Here is a 20,472-nt window from a genome sequence, read left to right as displayed (position 1 = left end):
CTACAAAAAAAAAAAAAAAAAAAAAAAAAAAAAGTCTTCTCAGGTTCAAACCTAATTCAAATACATACTTAAGTGATTATTGTATATTCTTTAAGTCTCTGACAGTAGTGACTATGGAAACATTACCAGCAGATTCATATTAATCTCTCAGTACATTTGTTTTCCCATCTAGGCTGTAAACCTAGAATTAAATTTTTATATAATCCTAACCAAGCTGATATAAGGCATTCTTTCCATTAATAGTTTTATTCAACTGTCAGTATACCATGCTTTCCATGGCAATGGAAAGTTAATTTGATTCACTTGTGATGTGCTTTTAGGCTCTGAAGTCCTAACATAATGAGGTAGTTTCTCCTCTGTGTCAATGTACTGCACCACAGGGGGATCCTGTGGGTACCTCAGGGCTCTTGTTAAAAATGCTTTATCTGTAGACCCCATCTCCAGCATGTGCACATACCAACTGTGTCATTAAAACTTCAGAAAAAAAATGTTCATGGCACGGGGGAAGAGTGTCCAGGATGCCTTGGAAAGAAGAGCAGCAAATATGACAGTTGCTGTATATACTCCAAGCCTCAAGATATTTTGGCTATTTGGTGATATGTGTTGGATATAGGAAACTTCCTTACAAGCCACCTCAGAGGTCTTTCAATTTTTATTAATCGAATATTTACAGTGATAGGAATTGGATGACTGTTAGAATCCATCACATACAGAACAAGAAATAAGCCCCATAGTTGAAAGAATTTAACTGATAGAAAGGATGAATGAATAACTAGCTGATTACGAGTTTTCTGGGAAATCTGGATATATCCAAAATAAAATCATTCTTAGGGGCTGAATTGCAGCCCTCCAAAACTCCTATGTTGAAGCCCAAACCTCGGTACCTCAGGATGAAACTATATTTGGTGGTAAAAGAAGTAAGTAAGTTCAAATGAAGTTGTAAGGGTGGGCCCTAATCCAATATGACTGGTGTCTACAAGAAAAAGGGGAATAGGAAACACAGAGAGACCCCAAGGGCAGGTGTGCACAGAGAGATGACTCTGTGAGGAGACAGCAAGAAGGAGGCCATCTGCAAGCCAAGGCGAGAGGCCACAGAAGAAACCAAACCTGCAGACAACTTCACCTTAGACTTCTAAATTTCAGAAGTGTACAGAAGTAAATTTTTGTTGTTGAAACAAGCCACTCTATTATGGCAGCCCTACCAAATTAATATAATAAGAAACATGGATTTTTTTATCAACATCTACATGAGTTTTCGAATTACTTACCATATTCTTTAAACCATAACACAACCAATACAACAATATTGATTAATCTAACAGCTATTCCTGAACCTTGGTCTCTGTTTCATTTTGCATTTTTGTTGACCCTTGTATTCCTTTATTTTTTTTAACTATTTTAAACCACTACTATGCAACACTGAATGGCTTTGTAAATTAGATTTTACTGCAGACTTGATGACTTTTTTAATGAATTTAATCTAAAATTACAAGGCAAAACAGTTCTTATATGCAAAACGTACATTTCCGTAAAGTCATTTCAACAACCAAAGTTTTTTTTTGTTTTGTTTGTTTTTATTGAAGTATAATGAACATACAGTGTTATATTAGTTCCAGGTGTACACTATAATGATTTAACAATTCTGTACATTACTCAGTGCTCACCATGATAAGTGTACTCATCACCATCTGTCACCAAACAACGTTATTACCATCTTATTGACTGTATTCCCTATGCTGTACTTTTCTTCTCTAGTTCTATTTTTTTTTAAGATTTTATTTATTTATTTGAGAGAGAGAATGAGATAGAGAGAGAGCATGAGAGGGGAGAGGGTCAGAGGGAGAAGCAGACTCCCTGCTGAGCAGGGAGCCTGATGTGGGACTCGATCCCGGGACTCCAGGATCATGACCTGAGCCGAAGGCAGTTACTTAACCAACTGAGCCACCCAGGCGCCCTTCTTCTCTATTTCTAATTTTGTAACTAGTTTGCACCTTTGAATCCTGTTCATCTATTTCACACATCCTCCCCTCACCCCCCACCCCTGGCAACCACCAATGTGGTCTGTCTTTAAGAGTCTGCTGTTTTTGTGTTTGTCTTTTTTTTCTTTGTTCATTTGTTTTATTTCTTAAATTCCATGTGTGAATGTAATCATATTTGCCTTTCTCTGTCTGACTTATTTCACTTAGCGTAATACCCTCTAGCTCCATCTATGTTGTTGCGAATGACACAATATCACTCGTTTTTATGGCTGAGTAATATTCCATTGTAATTCTATTCCTTTCATTTCAAGATATGATTTTTCTCTATTTTCCAACTTTCACGCTGACCTTTCCCTCTCTTTAAACATTATAGTTGGTATTTCTAAGACATTGTGTTTATATTCCTTATCTCCTTCTATATTCTCTATAAAGGAAATTTCATGTACTCTCACATGTAAAATAGTCAACTCTATGTTTAAAACCTCCAAATCTGTGTATCCATCCTCATCTTCTTTTAAATCTGATGAAATATTCTCTTATAATTTATGTCATATGATATTCAAACATATGGCAGAACATCTGTGAGGGACATATAAATAATAAATTATAATAGTAAACCAAATACTCATGAAAGTGTACCTCTTCCAAAGACCTATAATATTCAGTTGAAGTCATGCTTTTCTGCAATCCCACCCTCCTATTTTCCCCCTTGAAAATAACCACTATCCTAGATGTTGTTTCTCATTGCTATGCAACTTTAAAAAAATAACCTACTTAGGGATTCCTAAGTAACATGTAATTTTTTTTCGATTTTTAATTATGAAATCATAGTGGATCTAGTCTTACATGTCTTATGCTTTCACTTCAAATTGAGTTGCTTCTAAGATGCATTGATGTTCCATGTAATGGTGGTTTGCATTTTCAATGCATTATTATATTTTACATCATTCACGCAGTGAATGTTTGGAACTACATACCTTGCACAAACACAAACCAAAAATGTAATAATCAAACCTACTGCTTTGAACCTAAAACCTAAGCACTATCTAAATTTTAAAATTAACTTTTCCTTTTTTTCACATATATTCAAGTAGCCACAAACCTTGCTAATTCAATCTACATAAAGTTAACCTCTGTTTACCCCTCCCATTGCCATGGTGTGAGTCCAAGCCATTAGCAGTTTGTTTGCTCATTGCATTAGCCTTCCAGCTGGTTCCACCCCACCACCTTTCCCCCAGTAATCCAGATGGTCACTCACAATCTTCTTAAGCTTTAATGATTTCCCTTTGCCTAAAGGATACATTTCAAACTCAAGATCTTTTTTTTCACTGTTCTTTTTTTTGCAGTCTTTTTGTTTTATTATGTTATGTTAATCACCATACATTACATCATTAGTTTCTGATGTAGTGTTCCATGATTCATTGTTTGTGTATAACACCCAGTGCTCCATTTAGTAAGTGCCCTCTTTAATACCCATCACCAGGCTAACCCATCCCCCACCCCCCCCAGAACCCTCAGTTTGTTTCTAGGAGTCCATAGTCTCTCATGGTTTGTCTCCCCATCCAATTTCCCTCCCTTCATTTTTCCCTTCCTACTATCTTCTTTTTTTTTTAACATATAATGTATTATTTGTTTCAGAGGTGTAGGTCTGTGATTCAACAGTTTTACACAATTCACAGCACTCATCATAACACATACCCTTCCCAATATCTATCACCCAGGCACCCCATCCTTCCCACCCCCCACCACTCTAGCAACCCTCAGTTTGTTTCCTGAGATTAAGAATTCCTCATATCAGTGAGGCCATATGATACACGTCTTTCTCTCATTGACTTATTTCGCTCAGCATAATACCCTCCCATTCCATCCACTACATTGCAAATAGCAAGATTTCATTCCTTTTGATGGCTGCATAATATTCTGTTATATATATATATACCACTTCTTCTTTATCCATTCATCTGTCGATGGACATCTTGGCTCTTTCCACAGTTTGGCTATTGTGGACATTGCTGCTATAAACATCGGGGTGCACGTACCCCTTCAGATCCCTACATTAGTATCTTTAGGGTAAATACCCAGTACTGCACTTGCTGGATCATATGGTAACTCTATTTTCAACTTTTTGGGGAACCTCCATACTGTTTTCCAGAGTGGCTGCACCAGCTTGCATTCCCACCAACAGTGTAGGAGGGTTCCCCTTTCTCCGAATGCCCGCCAACATCTGTCGTTTCCTGACTTGTTAATTTTAGCCATTCTGACGGGTGTGAGGTGGTATCTCACTGAGGTTTTGATTTGGATTTCCCTGATGGCGAGCGATGTTGAGCACTTTTTCATGTGTCTGTTGGCCATTTGGATGTCTTCTTTGGAAAAATATCTGTTCATGTCTTTAGCCCATTTCTTGATTGGATCATTTGTTCTTTGGGTGTTGAGTTTCATAAGTTCTTTATAGATTTTGGACAATGGCCCTTTATCTGATATGTCATTTGCAACTATCTTCTCCTATTCTGTCGGTTGTCTTTTGGTTTTGTTGACTGTTTCTTTTGCTGTGCAAAAGTTTCTTATCTTGATGAAGTCCCAATAGTTCATTTCTGCCCTTGCTTCCCTTGCCTTTGGCGATGTTTCTAGGAAGAGTTGCTGTGGCGGAGGTCAAAGAGGTTGCTGCCTGTGTCCTCCTTTAGGATTTTGTTGGACCCCGGTCTCACATTTAGGTCTTTCAACTATTTGGAGTCTATTTTTGTGTGTGGTGTAAGGAAATGGTCCAGTTTCATTCTTCAGCATGTGGTTGTCCAGTTTTCCCAACACCATTTGTTGAAGAGACTGTCTTTCTTCCACTGGACATTCTTTCCTGCTTTGTCAAAGATGAGTTGACCATAGAGTTGAGGGTCCATTTCTGGGCTCTCTATTCTGTTCCATTGATCTATGTGTCTGTTTTTGTGCTGGTACCATACTGTCTTGATGATGACAGCTTTGTACTAGAGCTGGAAGTCTGGAAATGTGATGCCACCAGCTATGCTTTTCTTTTTCCAACATTCCTCTGGCTATTCGGGGTCTTTTCTGGTTCCATACAAATTTTGGGATTATTTATTCCATTTCTTTGAAAAAAGGGGATGGTATTTTGATGGGGATTGCATTGAATGTGTAGATTGCTCTAGGTAGCATTGACATCTTCACAATATTTGTTCTTCCAATCCATGAGCATGGAACATTTTACCATTCCTTTGTGTCTTCCTCAATTTCTTTCATGAGTATTTTATAGTTTTCTGAGTACAGATCCTTTGCCTCTTTGATTAGATTTATTCCTAGGTATCTTATGGTTTTGGGTGCAATTGTAAATGGGATCGACTCCTTGATTTGTCTCTCTTCTGTCTTGTTTTTGGTGTATAGGAATGCCACTGATTTCTGTGCATTGATTTTATATCCTGCCACTTTACTGAATTCCTGTATGAGTTCTAGCAGTTTTGGGGTGGAGTCTTTTGGGTTTTCCACAGAAAGTATCATATCATCTGCAAAGAGTGAGAGTTTGACTTCTTCTTTGCCAATTGAGATGCTTTTCATTTCTTTTTGTTGTCTGATTGCTGAGGCTAGGACTTCTAATATATGTTGAATAGCAGTGGTGATAGTGGACATCCCTGCCACGTTCCTGACCTTAGGGGAAAAGCTCTCAGGTTTTCCCCATTGAGAATGATATTCGCTGTGGGTTTCTCATAGATGGCTTTTATGATATTGAGGAATGTACCCTCTATCCCTTTACTCTGAAGAGTTTTGATCAAGAAACAATGCTGTAATTTGTCAAATGCTTTTTCTGCATCTATTGATAGGATCATATGGTTCTTGTTCTTTCTTTTATTAATGTATTGTATCACATTGTTTGATTTGCGGATGTTGAACCAACCTTGCAACCTCAAGATCTTAATGATTAAGTATTGATATTTTAGTTGTCATTGTGAGAAATGCTACCTCCATTTTATGATTCTAGATTTGCAGAACCACATATCCAATATATGGGAGAAATAGCACTACACAGTGGTTGTTGGACCAGAGCACATAACATGACATGAATAACACACTGAATTCTTAGTGTGATTTCTTCTTTTTTTTTTTTTTTAACTAAAGATGTCTCAAGTACTGACAGTCCATTTTACCATTCTATAAGGGTGGTTGCTTTGGGGAATTCAAGTCCATAGTAAGACTAGTGAATCTATGAACAACAGTGCATTGTTTTACCTCTTTTGTGATAAAATTGGTTTTTGTTTGTTTGTTTGTTAGTAAGAGATATCATGACAGGGCTTTATTATAGTGAATAAGATATTCAAGGAAAGCACTGTTAGTGCTGCTGTCATCAGTTTTGTGGTCAGGAAGGAATATCTTTGTCCACCATAAGTGTTTGTTTCAGTGAAGACAAGTTGCTAACCCCTCCATAACAGAAGGATCCAGTGTAATCAACATGCCATGTAGGGCAGGACAGTTTCTCCTGAAGTATGGTGTTGAATTAGAAATTCAGGTTAGGTTCAGCTCTGACCAAGCAGTGGCTATATTCCGATTGTTTTAGAGAAGAGAAGTTTATAACACTGAGCCAAATACAACTTTTATCTACCATGGCCACTTTGTTATGTAACCCATGTATAAGCTCTATTGTGGTTTTCTGCCAAAACCCTGGAGACATTGCTGTGATTCTCTTAATGAGACATCGGCAGGCTCCTTAACAACACTCAGACACTTCTAGCAACATTGGATCTGCTGAGATTTAAGACCAAGGGGAAGAGTCATTCATATTACCACTTGGGCTAGCCAGACAACCATGTTCTTTGGATTTCACTAAACCTTAGAATAATATGGACTAGTCATCAAGAAGCAGGTGGCAAAAAAAAAACTTAGTGGCAAAAGTTACCTGGTGTAGTACCTTGAACTTGTAACAGGGACTATCCTATCATGACTCAGACACTGGACTCTAGAGATATCAGATACAGAATAGTAATGTGTGATTCTATGTGGATCAAGCTCAAAACCTGACAAGATAAATGGTGATTGATCAGGGTAGTCTTTGGCTTTGGAGAAGATGGGCAGTAGTGAATGAGTGGGTACATAAGTGGACTTTAGGATTTTTATAATTTTCTATTTTTCATACCTTGTGGTAGGTACAAGGGTGTGTTCACTTTTTGAAAACTGCATCAAGGAGTTTACTTATGATTTGTGCTTTTCTTTTAAGTCTGTCATATTGTTTTATTTTTTAGAAAGATCTCTAAAAAAACCCCACAAACTAAACAAAACAAAACAAAAAACTAGGTAGGTCTCATTGAAGAACTAGAAAAGCACAAGCTCCAGGCTAAGCATATATAATGAATACCCAAGATACTCTCCCAAGAGGCTCAAAGGGATCTAAACACTCCTGCTGCCTGGAAAATCCCAAAATTGTCCTGCAAAATGACTTTTTGAGGAAATGCCCACCACAGCTTCTGTTACCCTCTCATCAGTAGATTAGGGCCACGCACAGAACCTCACTTAAAAATCTCAGTCATATATTAGGTACATGAGTAACAAAATCAGAGCCACATGCTTTTAACCTCCTTGTAAGAGAAACTGTAAAATGTAGTCTGTTTTGTTTTGTTTCATAATTCTTCCTTGAAATGTGACAATCATGAATGACAGAAGATACTGCACCCATTTTGCGCTATTCATATCAACATACTCTTCAGTGTGCAGACTGGCTTTAGACTTGTATAGCTCCAGTTTTAATAATCCTACTTCTACTAATTGTATTATGCTATCCTAACATCTTAGTTGAGAAAATTCCTTTAAAAATTTCAAGGGCCAGCTGCTATGTCACCTATCTTATGAATTCTACTTTATCCCTACAAGGTAGAATGGGTTTTTCTTCCTCCTGTGCTGTCACTGTATGATACCCACCCAGTTCATGCTTCTCTTAACATGTTGAGTAATGTTTATCTCCTCTGCTACATTAGGAAGTCCTTTCAGAAACTATGCATTATTGCTATCTGTTATTTCCATATTTATGATCACATCTGGCTTTCAAAATTCACTTGATAAGCATTTATTAAGAGCAAGAATGCCAGTTTGCCAGTTGCTGGCTATTTGCCAGTTGCTGAGATAGATATGAAAATAAAATTATGACACAAAAGAAATTCTAACACATAGGTCTCATATCCCAGATCAGGAGACATAAATGCAAACAAACAATTAAAATAACGTGAAAATATTAAAATAGAAGTATAAACAAAAGTCTATGGGAGCACAAACAGGAAGCAGTGTTTATCATGATAGACTGATGTCAAGGAAGGTTTTACAAAGGTCCTGGACAAATATTTATAGAAAGTAATTGAAATTGGTTAAAATATTTAACTTTCCACTTTTTAGCTTTCAGAGAATTCCACTGCTCTTTTTCAGTCAAATGTAAAAGAAATAAAATGAAAAAGAATATTTACATACATTTATCAGCTATAAAGCAATATAATAACCTCCTGGATGGTAGATTTGGTTTCTTGCTTGGTATGGTTAGAGCAAGCTGAATCACTTCCTCATTTCCTAAAACATACAGATAATTAAAAAATAAATCAACTTAAAACAAAGAGTTTATTTATATTCTATTTATATATTCATTGTATGTGCATATTTGTGTAAATATCTACATTTGTATGTCAATTTATCTATAACATATTTTAGAGTGTACATGTGTGAATATATTGATATCAAGTGGCCTTTCTATAAAATAGATTCTACTTAAGTAATGATGGGCCAAGTGATTAAGACCAGCCTTCTGGCTTGGAAAAACTAAGAGCTGAACGAAGTAATTTTTAAAAATCAGTTTAAGAACACTGAAGAGTTAACAATATTTTGAGGTCAAAATCTTGGGGAAGAAATGCAAACAAAGTTGTTTGTCCTTTAAGGGAATTTGCCAATTAGTAAGAAAAAACTGTGAAGTTGAAATGTGATTTTAGTGGCCTCATTGGTTAGAAAGTGAAAATCAGAGCCTGAACTTTATGGAAGTTGAAAACTTTATTTATAAAATATACAAATTTGAATTTACTTAGTGAGTTAAATGGGGACAGTATGCTATGAGCACAAAGGGATAATCCTATAGGTTGAAGAAATACCTGAAGTGAATCAGTGTTTATTGCTCACCTTTGCTTCTCTAGTGGGTGAAGGAATTATTAAGCCTTGAATATGGATTAAAGTGAGGCTGGTAACATCTCCAGTCTCCTCACAAAAACAAAAGGTTACCTTTCCTGAAGGAGGAGTGAACTATATTAACTGTTTTACTCCTAGAACGTATTTTATATATTTTACTCCTACAATATATTTTAAAATAAAATAAATTAATCCAACAGGCAAAGATAACCATGCTCTTGTGGAAACAGGTACCACGGGTGGGACATAGAAAATACAACAGAGAAAATAACCATTTTTTGAAAAAAAATACATTGGGGCTCCTGGGTGGCTCAGTTGGTTAAGCAACTGCCTTCAGCTCAGGTCATGATCCCAGGGTCCTGGGATCGAGCCCCGCATCGGGCTCCCTGTTCCGCGGGAAGCCTGCTTCTTCCTCTCCCACCCCCCCTGCTTGTGTTCCCTCTCTCGCTGTCTCTCTCTCTGTCAGTTAAATAAACAAATAAAATCTTAAAAAAAAAAAAGAAAAAAATACATTAAATGCATCAGACAGAATAACAACCATCATTTCTATGGTTTAAGAAATAAAAGCAAATCTTAACATTTTTTTTTTTTCAGGGAACAGGGAAAGTAGATTTCAAAAAGAACCAAAGAGAAATTCTAATAATGGAAAATAAAATGACAGTAATTTTGAGTCAATAGATAGATGTCACTCCTGATTAGAAATAGCTAGGGAGAGAAATAAACTGTATAATAGGTCAGTAAGAAATGTACAGACTGTAGCCTGAAGCTAGCAAAGAACAAAAAGTACATCAAAAGAATGAGAAGACAAACCACTGACGGGGAGAAAATACTTGCAAAACACACGTCTGATACACAACTGTTATCCATAGTGTAAAAAGAACTCTCAAAACTAAACAAAAATAAACAACCCAATTAAAAATAGACCAAAGACCTTAACAGATACCTCACCAAAGAAGATATAAGGATGGCAAATAAGGACAGAAGAAGAGGCTCCAAATCTTATGTCACCAGGCACATGCAAATTAAAACAAGTTACCACTACATACCTATTTGCATGCTTCAGATCTGGAACACCAACAACACTAAATGCTCGCGAATATGTGAATGCAAAATGGTACACCTATTTTGGAAGACAGTTTGGTGCTTTCTTATAAAACTAAACATACTCTAGATATACAATCTACCAATTGTTCTCCTTGTTATATACCCAAAGGAGTTCAAGTATATTGTATATACTTATGTATATACAGCAACCGGCACAGTGAAGTTTATAGAAGTTTTATTCATATTTGCCAGAACTTGAAAGCAACCAAGACATTCCTCATTAGGTGATGCGATAACCTGTGGTAGACACTGACAATGGAATATTATTCAGTGCTAAAAAGAAATGAGCTATGAAGCCATAAAAAGACGAGGAGGAACTTTAAATGTATTTTATTAAGTAAAAGAAGCCAATCTGAAAAAGCTATACACTCTACGATTCCAACTACATTACATTCTGGGAAAGGCAAAACCATGGACAGTAAAAAAGATCAGTGATTTCCAGAGGTTGAGTGGGAGGGATGAATAATAGAGCACAGAGGATTTTTAGGGCAGTGAAAATACTCTATATGGTACTATATTATATGTACTATATGGCATATTTGTCCAAACCCATAGAATGTACGACATCAAGAGTGAACTGTAATGGAACCTATGGATTTTTGGTGATAATGATGTGTCAATACAGGCTCATCAATTGTACAAGTGTACCACTTTGGTGGGGATGTTAGTATTGGGGGAGGTTATGCATGTCGGGGGGCAGTGGGTGTATGGGGACTCTCTGCACCTTCTTCTTAATTTTGCTGTGAACCTAAAACTACTCTAAAAGATAAATCTTTAAATAAGAAAAAATGCAGAAGTCTAGTTAAGAGAAACGGGATATCTACTTAGAAATTCTAACTCCGGTTGAGAGAAACGAAATATCTACTTAGAAATTCTAACATATATTGATTTACAAAAGGAATCAATTACATACTGAGTTACAAAAAGGAAGAGATATTGGAGCACAGAACACTAATTCCAGATTTAAGTGAGATTTTTACAGATTTTGGAAGATATCAATTTATACATTCAAGATGCCTAAAAAGTCAAAGAAAGAAAGAAAAATACAACTAGAAATATAACTGGGAAACTACAAAAATATAACTGGGAAACTACAAAAACTACAAATATAATTGGGAAACTACAAAAATCAAGACAGAAATACTTTGATAGCATCTAGAAAAAAAATACAAATTTCAAAGGCCGGGTGACTCTATATAATGATGATGGAAGCCAGAAACCAGTCAAAGAATAGTACTAATATGCTGAAAAAAATAGCTGGTATGTAGAATTCTGTACTTATCCAGGTATCCTAAGGGAGAGGTCTGAATAAACATACTTTTAAAGCAACAAAACAAACAAAAACATTTTAGGCAGAAGAAAAATTATCTTTTTAATTCATTTTGTAGGCTTAGTTCTCATTTTACCAACACTTTCAGCAAAAACAAAAACAAATACTCAACATGAGGGAAAATCCAAATGACCTTTGGATATATAAAATAACATGAAATATCTCATTGGATCTTAAATATATGGAACTAAAATATATAATACCAATATCATATATGTTGGAAGGATAGTAAAATAACTTCCGTTTTACTACTAAATATGTTTCTTAGGCTATCCAAAATGAAATTAAAATCTGATTAATATTAGATTTTTAAAAGTTAAAGATGCATGATGCAGTTGCTAGAGTAATTACTAAATGGGCAGAAATAGAGTATATACTTTCCAAACAAACAGGGTAAAATTAGAATAAGACACACACACAAAACAAAAATTTCCAGAATTTTCTCCCCAGTTGATCTCTCTCCATTTGTTATAGATTTGGTCATTTACATTTATATTGTTAGAAATCCAATGAGGATTTAAATATAAACACTTATTTTCTTAACAAAATAATATATTTTATTTAAAATAATACAGACATTCTTACTTTTACTATATTTTATTATATTTTCATTGCAATTTACATCTTGGTTATTTCTTTTTTTTTAAAGATTTTATTTATTTATTTGACAGAGAGAGACACAGCGAGAGAGGGAACACAAGCAGGGGGAGTGGGAGAGGGAGAAGCAGGCTTCCCGCGGAGCAGGGAGCCCGATGTGGGGCGCCATCCCAGGACCCCGGGATCATGACCTGAGCCGAAGGCAGACACTCAACGACTGAGCCACCCAGGCGCCCCTCAGTTATTTCTTTATTAAGAAAAACCCTGAGATCTATGTCACTTTGGATACATAAGGAAGGGAAGAGAAGGAATTATTGCAACCTCTCGTAAGAGAATCACTTGGTATTTATTTTATCACTGTCATCTGTATATTACTCTTATCCTTACATCACTCTTGTCCTTATATCTCTCTACGTTGAGGTAAGCATAGTAAGATACCATTTAGATCTTTATTAGTAAAATAATATTATAATATAATATTGTAATATTATAGTATATATAAAATTTCTACTCCACTTATTTATTCAGTCATGCAGTTATTCATTAATTCATTTACTCAAAACTATTTGGGTGCCAACACCATTATAAGTCTCAGGTGTTGGGATATAAATAGAATAATCTTTAAAAAAAGTTTGTCTCTGTGAATATTGCATTCTAGTAAGAGAAGACATACAACATACAATGCAGATGATTAGGTAAAAATATAAAGTATGTTAGTTGGTGACCAAAAGAGAAAAAAAATTATGTAGCAATAAAGGAAGATGTGAGTATCAGGGATGGAGAACTTAATTTAGATAGAGCAAGACAAGTCTTCCCTGGGAATGAGACAAATGTGTCAAGACCTGAAGCAGATGAGATGTACCATGATGTGTGATCTAGAGCAGGATCATCTCTGGAAGAGTTAACAGTGTTTTTACCTTGTAACATTTGCTGTGAAAGATCCAAAACAAAACAAAAGCTAGAAATGAATTGTCCACTGAATTAAGAATATCATTTGGCATAACATGATTCCATTTATTACGTTAAAGAGATTTTAAATCCATTTAAGTTTATTACTACCTTTAAAATAACATTTTATCAGTGATAAAACTGACATGTTAACTGACGTTAAAAAGTAAAGTTTCAGAATACCACTCTATCAACATAATTCTGAGAAAGTTATTCGAGAATGGCATGCTGAGATATTTTCCCACAGCAACAGTGCCATTGCTATGCACACGATAAGAGATCCATTTGAAATTTTTCAAAAATATGGTATATATGCTACTTCATTTTTTAAATTTTTTTGACTTTTATTTTATTTTATTGTGTTATGTTAATCACCATACGTTACATCATTTGTTTTTGATGTATTGTTCCATGATTCATTGTTTACATATAACACCCGGTGCTCCATTCAGTACGTGCCCTCTTCAATACCCATCACCAGGCTAACCCATCCCCCCACCCCCCTCCCCTCTAGAACCCTCAGTTTGTTTCTCAGAGTCCATGGTCTCTCATGGTTCGTCTTCCCCTCCTATTTCCTCCCCTTCATTTTCCCCTTCCTGCTATCTTCTTCTTCTTTTTTTTTTCTAACATATAATGTATTGTTTGTTTCAAAGGTACAGGTCTGCAATTCAACAGTCTCACACAATTCACAGCACTCACCATGTACTACTTCATTTTATATGCAAAATGGTCATTGTCTTACATAACAATTAATTGCTGGATGATTATCCAAGTATACAACTAGATTGGTGTTTTATCATAATAACATTTATTTTTGTAGAATCCATTACAGTTTTGAAAATTATCTTGTATGTTAGCCTACTTGACCCTTATATTAATGTTATAAGTAGACAAAAGGGTGTCTGTGTTTTATATATCTCAAGCAGAAATTCCAAAAAAACAGGTTGCTCAGCTTGCATGTAAACAATATCAAAATATCAAAATATCAGAGCTAGAAACAGAGGTTTTCACATGCCTCATGTAGTGTTCTTTCTACAAGTCCTGCTGCTGACATATTTCAGAACTTCCAACAACAGAAATTCCTGATACAGGAGATAAATGAATCCAAAAGAATACATTCTTGTCAGTTGAAAATTATGAGGTTTTCATTTTCTTTTCTAATAAAGTCTTTGTCTTCATTAGAAATTGTCCTAATTACTTTAAGTAGAAAAATATACAATTTATTTTTATTGCAAAGGGAATGATTTTAATAGATTACATAAAAGGTGCTAAGTGTAACACAAAAATATGAATAAACTGTATAAAATAAATATTTATGACAAATTTATATTTTTATATAACAAACATTTTTAAATCCATGATCCATGATAGGGAATTTTAAAATCCCCTCATATTAAAATGCAAAAGGAGTATGTTAACACATCCATGTTTAAGTGTTTTTTTTTTTTTTCATTTTGAAATTGCTTTGGAAGATTGCATATGTTTTTTGCCCATTAATACAAGGTGAGCAATTTTGTGTTTGTCTTGCCTGGCTTATGTATAATTTTAGATCTGAAGTCTTATAATGATGTTTCCCGGGCCTTAGAACAAAAATTGCTAATCTCAATACTTCATCAAAATTTGAATGTGAGGTCCTATATTAAAAAAAATAAATGCAGTATCTTCTGGATTTGAATTTTAACACAATAAATGGTAGACAAGCCTAAGTTTGTCCAAAGGTTTATGAGTGACAGTAACTAGTGAATGAGATCCTTGTGGCTACTCTAACAAATACAACAAACTTGATCACTTGAAACTCCAAAACAATTTTCTCTCACAGTATCGGGAAGCCAGAAGTCTAAAGTCATTTTTACTGAGCCAAAATCAAGGTGGTGACAGGACTGTGCTCTTTCTGAAGACTTACAGGGAAACCTGTTCCTTGCTTCTTCCAGATCCTGGTGGTTGCCAACTTTGCTTGACTTGTGGTCACACCAAGCCAATCTCTGCCTCCCTGGTCACATTATCTTTGCCTCTTCAGTGTGTATCAACTCTCCCTCTCCTCAATTTTGTAAGGAATGCCAAATTGGATTTCGAGCTCACTGGAATAATCCAAGATAATCTATCCATGTCAATATCCTTAACATAATCACATCTGCAAAGACCTTTTTTCCTAATAAGGTAACATTTACAAGTTCCAGGTGTTGAGACTGGGTATGTTTGGGTGGTAAATATTCAGCTTACTACCAGTAGTTAAAAAAATAAACAATTTATGAGAGATGATGGACTCTGAAAAACAAACTGAGGGTTCTAGAGGGGAGGGGGGTAGGGGGATGGGTTAGCCTGGTGATGGGTATTGAGGAGGGCACGCTCTGCGTGGAGCACTGGGTGTTATGCACAAACAATGAATCATGGAACACTACATCAAAAACTAATGATGTAATGTATGGTGATTAACATAACAATAAAAAACAATTTTATATATACAAAAGAATGGAAACAAATTATTACAGGGCAATCCTAGTGGTGTTGTTTCTTTTTTTTTTTACTACTGTCACCGCAGTAGATGGCAGAATTATAGAAATGTAGCCCTCCACCCCCTTACCAGTGACAACTTAGTCTAAGAATAAAAACACTCAATTAAAGAGGATAGTATCTTTTATATAATCATTAACTGATGATATATTTTAATCACATTTGCTTTTATAGTTTAAAAACTCTGAAAATCAAAACGAGATTCCAGTTTTCATCTATTCACACTTAATGAGGAAATATGGTATCTAAACTACGGCACAACTGATAGTTACTTATGTTGCGCATGGCATTTTACATTAGCATAAACTTTTTGAAAATATTTTTTATTTATAACAAATGTTTATAGTTTTTGACATGCTGATTCACTTCTGGGAATGTTTCCTAAAGAAATATCCTTAAATATAGAAGATCTATAAGAATACATATACTTTTAATAATAAAACTTTGGAAACAACCAAATGACTTGAAGATAGAGTGTCACCCATGTTATGGTATAACCAGTCAGTTGAGTAAAATGCATCCATTGAAATTATGCTTTTGAAAATAATGAGGTAACAAGGAAGGGGATAATAATGAAATTGTGAATAGTGAGATGGTATAATAACTGAATTTAAAATCTATTTTTATTGTTATGTTTGTATTTCTATAATAAGAAACATTTTAAATGTATTTGCTTTTCTTTCTGATGTCTTAGCTTTAATTCATAATTTTTTAGGATCTTCATTACAGGGTTCCTAACATCATTATTATACATGCATATTGTTTTGGAAAAGTCGTTATTATATAGGTGATATTTTTTATTCCATTGCTGACACTTTTCCATGAAACTAGTAAGTTCATTTTTTTTTCAGCTCATATCTTGTCATTACAAGCAGAGAACACTGTGCATTCCTATACCCATGTGCGAACAGGTAGAGCTTTCTCAAACCGAAGACAGATACAAACTTTCTTTGGAAATCTAAGTTCACATTTTTAACTGCATACATATTTATTGCATCCATCAGTTATAAATAATAATTCCTAATGTATCCTTTTTATGCAATTGTATCCTTTTATACAAACTTTTTTACAAAGTTTTATATGTAAATACAAGATTTTCCTTATTTGTGTCCCCTGTGAATAAATTTCACTATCTCAGTGTTATTTTAAAAGTCACTTCATTTACTGTCTAACCATTTTGAGAGTCCTTGAATCATTGGCTTTTTCATAACTTAATCATTTTATTGATTTTTTTTATTTGTTGGAAGAAAGTTCTACCCATTAAATTCATAATCTGGCTTGACATTAACTATTTCTAAATGCCTCTACAAATATTTTGGGAGGTTTATTCTAGTGTTTGATCACACTCAGACATAGATTCTTTTTTCTTTTTATCTAAATTCATACTGAGGGATTCATTTTAGGGGAGAAGTTATCTCTTTTTCCTTCCTCCCTTCTCCCATAATGATAGGCCAAATCCCAAATTAGTAACTCTGAATGGTATGGGACTAGAGACAAATGGGACTCAGACAACAGAGGTCCCAAGCATTCATTGTCCAGTTTCTCCAGAGTTCTGAATGTCTTTTAAGCCTTCATACAAAGGACTTGAGACTTTCACTACTGACTGGTATCTAGAAAGGCTCCGTTTATACTATTGCTTAACAGCTAATGCCTATACAGGTTTCAAAAGTTCTTGTTTCTGTACACCCGTTTACTTTTAGTTGGCTTGATCCTTACTATTGTTCATGAAATTCTTAGATAAATAAGTTTAACCATTATAGACCTATACAGCTTGCAATTCTGTAGACTGTATAAAATAAATATTTATGACAAATTTTTTCTTATGAAAAAAGTCACATATCTCATGTAAATGGATCCCGAGGCCAAAACTTTCTGGATTCTCAGAAAATTAATGTCAGTTTCATGTTCCTCAGAGTTCATATTCACTTTATCTTCATCTTTTATCTTCAGTGTTAGTGTTAAAATGTTAGCATTAAGTAGTATAAATTTAATCATTCTTTCCAGGTTGCCCTTCTTAATCTATCCTGACAATATAAACTTGTTGCTTCCCCATAACTTCCTCTTAGTTTTAGAGGAAATACGTCAACACTTTCTCAGAAGAGAAAGCTTTCAAAGTTTTTCTAAGGTAGAAAATTGTTTCACCACTAAATGAGATCTTCAGACACCTCTACTTTTGTCTTTTATATTCTTCATAGCACTTGGTTTACTGCTAAGAGTGATAACCGAGTTCCTATGTATAAGATTATGAACCAAAATGAACAGAATTCTTGAAAATATAAAATGAAAATTTGGCATTATTTTAATTATTTCAAATGTCAACATGGAAAAGTCATGTACAAAAGAATGGATGGCAAATAATTTTTGTTGAGAGATTGAAGGGGAATATGTAGATAACTTCGTGGTCTTCTGAAGCTATTTGATCAACATCAGATGAATTCTTTTATAAAAGCACCTATTCCCATTGTTCAGAATTTCATAGATTTTAATTGTGTCCCTTCTTCTCTGCTATCACAATGGCTATTGTGAATGATTCTGTAATACAGTATCCTTTAGCTAATCCTGGACAAAGATCATTATTTTTGAGGTTTCCTCCCCTTTATTTTAGAAATTTGTGGCTCTAACAACTATCTGGAGCTTTATGATGTATTTCAAGCTACTGTAAATTTCATTTATACTAAAGATTAAAGACAAAAAAGATGCATGGTTTCTGAGTATATAAAAGCTTTAGGTTTTTAAAATTACATTTGAGGGCGCCTGGGTGGCTCAGATGGTTAAGCATCTGCCTTCGGCTCAGGTCATGATCCCAGGGTCCTGGGATCGAGTCCCGCATCGGGCTTCCTGCTCCTTGGGAGCCTGCTTCTCTCTCTCTCTCTCCCTCTGTCTCTCATGAATAAATAAAGAAAATCTTTAAAAAAAAAAAAATTACATTTGAGGTCCAAAAAGTTTGATATTTTTTGCTGCATAATATAGATTTACCTATTGTGATAAAACATATAGATGTGTAGGTAGGTAATAGATCAGCATGCAGATAGAGTTACTAATAGAATATACTTTACTTTCAAAAGACCCATGAGAAAATTTAACACGTATTAATTTGTTTTCCCCTTATTCATATTTTAGGTAAAAAATCTGCATTACTAGAAAAGTAGATGGTTATTTCTAATTAAAACACAAAGACAGTAATTACAGTTTATCTGCTATTATCCTGAATCTACACTGGATGAGTTTAAACAGCCAAACCACTATTAATTTTACTGTTCAAAGAAATGCTCATAATCTTTTTAAAATGTCATATAAAATATTCATTTCTAAATGCCCTACGGTGATTTTTGAATTTATTTAAAGTGGGCTGTTGATAGCTCTTTTTATAAATAAGCAATTACAGTGAATATATCATGGCCCATCACATTATACATTCTATAATTTCATGGATGAAAGGCCTACAGCTGATCTGCATAAACACAGTGCGTATCTCAGCAGGTGAAGGGTTTGATTACACAGGATAATCAGTGTTATTATTTATAGTAACTATTTATGTCTGTTATTTATTAAATCTCTACAAATCAGGTATCTATTTCTCTAGGAGATATATTTAAGGAATATATAAAAAAGATATAAACTTTTTGAATATTTTACAAAATGACCTGAATATGGCCTTTTATATCTGAATTTCCAGTTTCAAGTACTGTTAAGCTGGTCAAAATTAGGTTTTAAATAACATTGGCTTCCCAGGTATTTGGGAACTTAAGTGTGTTTTGTACATTCAATAGCAATAAGAATTTTCAAATTCAATGTATTCATCCAATTTAATAAGATCAAACTTGGTACTGGTGGAGTCCCCACCCTTACTTGTTGTGGTAAGTTACATTTCTCTGTGAACTTCCTTTGAGTTATTTGCTTAATCATATTAATGGAGACAGGCGCTGTGCTGCTCACTGGTAATGATGTTAAAGAGATAAAAGAGCTCCCATTTTTATAATATTTATCTAATTACAGTAGCTTTGCATGTCATGAGGAAAAGATACAATGAGAACATACCACAGTAGGACCTATATAGGTAGTGAGAGAGATGTGAAAATATGGGTAAGGACTATTCAATGTCCAGGGAGGTGAGGTGGATATGTGTGTGCTTGAGGGGCTGGGGAGGAAGGAAGAAGGTTGGAGGCTCAGGTCATTGCAAAGAGAAAGAGCAAAAAGTGCAAATCTCCTTAGGCTACAATGTAGTCTCATATTCTCATTCTTTCTCTGTCTTTCTGTGTGTGTGTTATGTGTGTGTGTGTGTGCAGGCATGTGCCCATGTATGTGTGTGTGTGTATGTATCTCTTTGCTTTAACAGTATAGCAGGCTAGTGACCCACAGGGTACTTTATTTACAAATGTATAAAGCATACCTCCAATGCATTGCTGGGTCTGTAAGAAGTAAAGAATACACTCTCCCCAAACAAACAAAACTTGTAAATTGACACCAGCTGACAATCTTAAGCAAAAGCAATACGCTGGTTGCCCTGAAAGCAAATAACGATATCAGCATCAACCTGATGAACAAGATCTGATAATGATTTTCACAGTAAACTTGAGACTCCAAAGGAGACTGGCAGCATACTCTACGCCTACTCCCCAACCCTAGCCCAGCTATCCTCTTAGAGAAACAGCTTCAATTTAGACCCCCAAGTCTCCCAAAGTTCAAACAACAAGTTTATAAACAAAGATCTATAAATATATAGGAAAATAAGCCACCTTGAATGAGATTCAGCAGAAACAAACAAAACAGATTTAGACTTTCAAGATTACAAAATGAAGTTGCCAGCTTAGAAATATGACCTAACTATGGTTTAAATATTTAAAATACTAAAAGTCA

Source organism: Zalophus californianus, chromosome 7, assembly GCF_009762305.2.
Source record: "Zalophus californianus isolate mZalCal1 chromosome 7, mZalCal1.pri.v2, whole genome shotgun sequence".
NCBI lineage: Eukaryota > Metazoa > Chordata > Mammalia > Carnivora > Otariidae > Zalophus > Zalophus californianus.
This window is presented reverse-complemented; position numbering follows the sequence as displayed.